The sequence below is a fragment of the Tachyglossus aculeatus genome (genome assembly GCF_015852505.1).
Source record: "Tachyglossus aculeatus isolate mTacAcu1 chromosome 12 unlocalized genomic scaffold, mTacAcu1.pri SUPER_6_unloc_1, whole genome shotgun sequence".
Taxonomy (NCBI): domain Eukaryota; kingdom Metazoa; phylum Chordata; class Mammalia; order Monotremata; family Tachyglossidae; genus Tachyglossus; species Tachyglossus aculeatus.
In genome coordinates, this window is record NW_024044828.1 from 9,335,866 (window position 1) to 9,342,441 (window position 6,576).

Sequence of the window (6,576 nt, forward strand, 5' to 3'; positions counted from 1 at the left end):
TCCCGCTATCATTATTGTTATTATAACTTTTTCATTCATTTTGTAGATTTCCCCACATGCCTGATTCAGTATTTTCTACACAGTAGAAGCTTAGTGAATACCTGGTTCTATCATGAGTCACACATTAAGCAGGGGCTGTTGCTGTTTGTTGATTGTTCTCAGGGAGTCATGATTTCTTGCAGTCACTAATAAGTCAAAAATGTGAGGAATGGGAAAGGAATGAACAGAAGGTCCCATCTACTCCTGCCCAAAAAGATATATTGGTAGCTACACCATGATTCAGAAGGGAACCTGAATCTCAGAAATGTTTGATTATTATAGCACAGTTCACCAGTTTCCAGACTTGGATTTTCATTACATACCTTAGATTGCTTTCCCTTTAAATATCTCAAAGGAATTGAGAAGTAGTGCGCCCCCGCCCCCCCCCCCCCCCCCCCCCGAAAACACACACCATTTCATCTAGGTGGGCCAAGAAACAAGGGTTAAACAATTGGTAAAGTACCCAGACTCTAAACTACAATTACAATTTACAATCTCTCTCCTTTCATACATTTCAAAGGGACATTCTTACCCCTCTATCGTTCTGGTTGGAAAAAAATGCACACCAGGCAAACACAATGATGAGTCTGATGATTGCAAATTTTAACCCCAGGCCTTGATTTTAATCATGAATTGTGAAAAGATAAATCTGAGTATAAAGGAAGTATGCAGTTCAAGTTTTCATCCAGTATAAATATCAATGAACTTTGAATGAGCTGAGAGAACAGTGTGAACAAGAAGTGGTAAATTGAACAATAAAGGTAATGGGATATAAAATTACACTGTTTTTTAATCTGAACAGCCTATGGGAGTCTTGTTTTTTAATAAAAACTTTCCAAGGATTGTCCAAATGGTGGGTCACCTCTACCACTTTCCAAGTTGTCTTGTTTTATGTTGTTGAGTCATATGTGACCCATAGTCACGCCTGGACACATCTCTCCCAGAATGCCCCACCTCCATCTGCAATCGTTCTGGTAGCGTATACATAATTTTCTTGGTAAAAATATGGAAGTGGTTTACCATTGCCTCCCACTGTGCAGTAAACTTGTGTCTCTGCCCTTGACTCTCTCCCAAGCCACTGCTGCCCAGCACAAGTGAGTTTTGGCTTGTAGCAGATTATCTTCCACTTGCTAACCATTGCCTAAGCTAGGAATGGAATGGGTATGCCTCTGCTTGACTGTGCCTCCCATAACCAAGACTGGTAGAGTACTGGAAATTCTCCAGGTGTGACCCTGAGAGAGCCTTCCATGTTATACTCCAAGATAATAATAATTGTGCTGTTAAATTGTGCTAAGACCTGTACTAAACGCTGGGGTAGATACAAGATAATCATATTGGACCCAGTCCTGTTCCTACTTGAGTCTGAATATGAGTGGGAGAAAGAACAAAGCTGCAGTTTGGCCTAATGGAAAGATCTCAGTCCTGTATTCTAGTCCCTGTTCAGCCAAGTACCTGCTATGTAATGGTGGGCAAGTCACTTAACTTCTCTTTTCCTTCAATTAGCTCATCTGTAAAATGGGGATAAGATTGCAAGCCCCAAATGGGACATGGACTGTGTCCAACCTGATTAGCTTGTATCTATTCCAGTGTTAAGTACAGTGCTTGGCACATAGTAAACATTTAGTGAATACCACTGGGGAAAAAAACCAAAACACAAACAGGCATTGAATGATCATTTTGAAGATGAGGAAAGAGAGGCATAAAGAAGTTAAGTGACTTGCCCAAGGACATACAACAGATCTCCATTATGGACTCCACTTATGTCCTTGAAACCATCAAATAACTAAGTCTTTGGATAGATCATTAGGGGATTTGTCTGACTGGCATGATATTTTGGGATTTAGGATTTTTTTGTATTTTCATTCTTTAATCCCACAGACACATCTTTAATAATAATAATAATAATAATAATAATAATAATAATAGTATTTGTTAAGTACTTATTATGTTCCAGACAATGTATCAAGCATTGCAGTAGATAAAAGCAAACTGGGTTGGACATCGTCCCTGTCCCACGTGGGGCTCACAGTCTTAATCCCCATTTTACAGATGAGGTAACTGCAGCACAGAGAAGTGGAGTGATTTGCCCAAGGCCACACAGTAGACAAATGGAGTAGTGGGGATTAAAACGCATGACCTTCTGGCTCTCAGGCCATGCTCTATCCACTACACCAATCCAACGAGGCTCAAGGAGAAGCTGATACCAGTCTTGACTGAGTGTAGTCGTCTCATTGTTAACCCCACAGACTGATCTCATGCATGACGATTAATTGGCAGTGTACTTTCAACTTGAGAAAACACCTAGGTAGGCAGTTATCCTGAATTTCCTTTTATGGGCAAGGTTAGCCACAGATTTTGCAACTAAGATAAATGTGGGGACAATTTTGCCACCAAACAGGGGTGGAGTCTTCCCCATACCCAATGTCACAAACCATTTATTCGACTCCCCATTGATGGGTATGGGGAAAGTTGTCTGCCAGAGAGCAAATGAGACCACAGTTCTGTGGGAAGGTATTATAAATGGTGCATTGTGTTTGCTTCAGTAGTGTGGTAGAAGCATGTAGCCCTGGATAATTGAATGCAGGGCACACAATGTCTGCTTGTTCTGTTCTTCCCTTCAATATCCTGGCCTGTTTAGTCTAGGTCTATCTGTCCCCAGCTTGGAGCTGCTCCTTACTGAGCCTTGACTTGAGGTCAGGCTGTTCTATGCTAATACAACAATATAAACAAGTGATGCTCAGACATGTTATATCCCCTAGCTGATCAAAACCTCCTGGAACTCTCTAAAGGAAGGCTGACATATTGCACACTCTTTAGGCAGATAAATGTCTTTTGGATCAGTCCTCTGTTGTTTGGTTTTACTTTCAAGACCACTGAAAGCCATGTGGATGAAATTAAGAAATTTAGAAAATTAGAACAAAAATTCTTTTGGAATGAAAGACATGTAATGTTGCAGTATGCCTTTTTGTTATGTTAAATGTTAGTAGTCTTATATTAGATTTTAAAGGAGGAAAGACTCATTTTATTGTTTTTTTCCCATTACAAATATGCTATATTTCAGAACGGAAAAGCATTTCTTCAGCTTTGTTCAATCATTGCTACAAGACCATTACTGGGGCAAGAGAACTGGGACATACTTGTTTATTAATGTACCATCTAGTGTGAAACGTCGGGGGAAAAAAAAACCATAAAAAGTAATCAATAAATCATGGGTCCATCCAGTCCCTATGCTTTTTCTGAATGTGACAAAAGGGTATACAAGGGAACCTCACTTAGCTGACCATTCCTTGGCTAGTCCAACTCCTTCCTAGTCATGCCAATCTATCAGTCATCTAAATGCTCATTGGGTCTAGATCTCCCAATTTATTATTCATTTGACTGCTTCCTTTTGTTTTTGTCAAAGAATCAGTGTGGCTCAGTGGAAAGAGCATGGGCTTTGGAGTCAGAGGTCAAATCCCAGCTCCACCAACTGTCAGCTGTGTGACTTTGGGCACGTCACCTAACTTTTCTGTGCCTGTTATCTCACCTGTAAAATGGGGCTTAAAACCGTGAGCCCCCCGTGGCACAACCTGATCACCTTGTACCCTCCCCAGCACTTAGAACAGTGCTTTGCACATAGTAAGCACATAACAAATGCCATTATTATTATTATTATTATTTGCATCTGTGTTGTTACTTTTTAATCTATTTTGTTTAGTAATAAATCTTTACCTCTCCCCCTTAGAATATAAACTTGCTGAGGGCAAGCACCAAGTAACTATTTGGTAAATTCTCTTGCTGAAGATGTTTCTAATGATGATCAGACACACAAAATAAAAAAAAGCACTTTTTATATTGGTACTGGAAAGCCTTCCACTAAGGATATTTATGCTAAAAATGAGTGTCATTTAATGAAGATGGCAACAGAATGGTTGAAGAAAGCTCTATTTTCTACAACCTCTTTGTATTTGTATTAAGCCTGTAGGGACTGTGTCCAACTTAATCAACTTGTATCTACCCTAGTGCTTAGAACAGTGTTGACACATAGTAAGTGCTTAACAAATACCTTAAAAAAAACCTTTTCCCTTCCCAGTACACTGTAAGCCCTAGGAACAGGAGCTGTGTCTGACCTGATTATCTTGCATCTACCGAGGGGTTTAGTACAGTGCTTGTCACATAATAAGTGCCTAACAAATATAAATAATGATAATTATTAAATAATTGAAAGGGAAAGAAAAACAGGGAAATAACTAAGAAATACTTTTTTCACCATCTCACTAGTCCTTCTAAATATTCTCCAGTATTCTGTGTACTTAGAGGCTTTATTGCTGCCTTACCAACTATCAATCAATCATATTTATTGAGTGATTACAGGCATATTCCCTGCCTACAACAAGCTAACAGTCTACAGGGTGTAATAGACATAAGGATTATGGATAGACATAAATTACGGATATGTACCTAAGTTCTGTGGAGCTGGGAGGGTGGAATGTGAGAGTGAATATAGGCCCCATAAAGGGGGTAAGGGGGGGGGTCTCTTTGCCACAGAGATGGCAAAGAGTTACCACAGAAATGGTAGATGACCTTCCTTTGAAAGAGACCTGAGGTCCCCACCGTCCTTCTACAACTCCACAACTTCACCGGGCCGTCAGAAACCAGATAGGGAGAGCCAGACTTGTTATACTTCTTACTAATAAAAATACATTCTGAGGGAAAGGTTTGGATAGAGCAATTGCTTAATCCAAAACATAAATTTTGTTGAAATGGGCTTCTTTGCTTGATTTCTGAGCCTTCCAAATAAGAAGGGCTATATGGAAATGAAATAATAACAAAGAAGAGCTGTTGAAATAGCAATACAAAGTCTAAGCTCGAAGTATTTTGCACTTGGCCCCATGAGAAAGTAATAGAAATGTTTTGAGAAAGCCGGTAGCCGGTACTGTATTTAAATGAGGATGGATAGGTTCTTGTTCCAACCAGTGGCCAGCAAAGCCACAACTTTATTATTTCAACACATATTGAATAGCCCTGGGCAAGGGATGCTGGCAGGAATATCAAAGCTCTACTTGAAAGGTCTATGGTCACTGCTGCTTTCTTTGCCTGCTCTCCTTTACTCAAGCAGGAATATGTGAGATGCAGCTACTTAGCCCAAGGCCTTGACTGGGTCTCATCAGCTTTTGGCCTTCTACTGTACTGGCCTGCTACTGTACTGGCATCTCACCAATGTCAGCTTAGGGAGATTTGGCCCAAGTTGTAGAGAATGTTTCGTGACCTGTTGGCCACAGATGGCTGCATCCTCTTCATCTTCTCCCTTTAGGTGAAAAGACCTTTAGCCAGACAGTTGGTTTCTCTTCTTTCAGCAGATGTCAGACTAGCAAACATATTTAGACCTGTTAAGGGTATTTATCAAGCCCATCCTCTGTGCCATAGCATATGTTAGGGTAAATCGATGATAATCAGATTAGACCCACCCTCAATTCATTCATGCATTCAATCATATTTATTGAGCTCTTACTGTGTGCAGAGCACTGTACTAAGAGCTTGGGAAGTACAAGTTAGCAACATATAGAGACAGTCCCTATCCAACAATGGGCTCAATCCCAAGTGGGACTTACTCTGAGGTAGGGAGATGAGGAAACTGAGGCAAGGAGAGAATGAGTGTCTTGTCCAAGGGAATCAAACGGATCAATGACAGAGATGGCAGAGCTAAGAAACATCCTTCTGACATGATGTGTGGTGACATAAAGTCATGCTGACTTGTGAGGGACCTCTCTAGCCTAGCAGATGAGGCTCTGTGTCTTAGCAGCACAATATTGAAACCAACAAAGAGAGGATTCCATCTCAGGGCTGGCTCTGGGACCACAATGGGCAATGAGGCAAGAGCCCAGGTGGCCTCCCCTCATGTAAGCTACTGATGTCATGAGGCGTATGCCCTATGATGTCATCACATTATGTCATCCTCACAGCAAAGCAGGGAACATCCCCTGGGCCACTTGGCTGCCCTATGAGCCCTGAGAGGATGGATTCATTCAGGTGCCAGACCAGTACGGACACAGAGGGCAGGAAAAGGTGGCAGTGCTGGGACACTGGGTCATGCTCCCTCCCTGCCACTCTGTTCCGGGCCCCCGAGAGCCCAGCTTGGATTTACCTTGGAGAAGAGGGGTGGTCTGCTTACCCAAGTTTTCAGAGCACAGTGCTGAGTCCCCTTGGCCACTGGCTCTTCCCTGAGTGGGCCCCAGAGCCCAGCCTCAGGGTTGAGTTAGCAGGGCTGCAGCTGCAGCTCCCAGAGGCTCAAGAGTTAGTCCTGGTCAGATGGACAGATCTTGGGCTGGAAACCCCACTAGACTTCAAACCCACTCTATGTGTGGCTCCCATGCCTGGGGCTGAGGCTGGACTAAATCACCCTGCATCCCCACCCTACTCACTGTCACTCCTGTCTGCCTCACTGATGCCAAGACTCCCTCTGCTTCCTGCCCTCTGTTCTCTCCTGCAACCCTTCTCTTCACTGCTTTTGCTCCCCACTTTCCTAGCCTCTGACCATTTAATCTGCCTCACCCAAAT

General features: G+C 42.2%; 1 non-coding gene across 1 annotated transcript; it reads right to left on the reverse strand.

Annotated features, from left to right (window-relative positions):
* Positions 1-1,143: 1,143 nt before the first annotated feature.
* On the reverse strand, positions 1,144-1,281 carry LOC119921184. Its single transcript, XR_005448490.1, has one exon. It is a non-coding gene; the product is annotated as a small nucleolar RNA SNORA7 (small nucleolar RNA).
* Between the last annotated feature and the right edge of the window lie 5,295 nt (positions 1,282-6,576).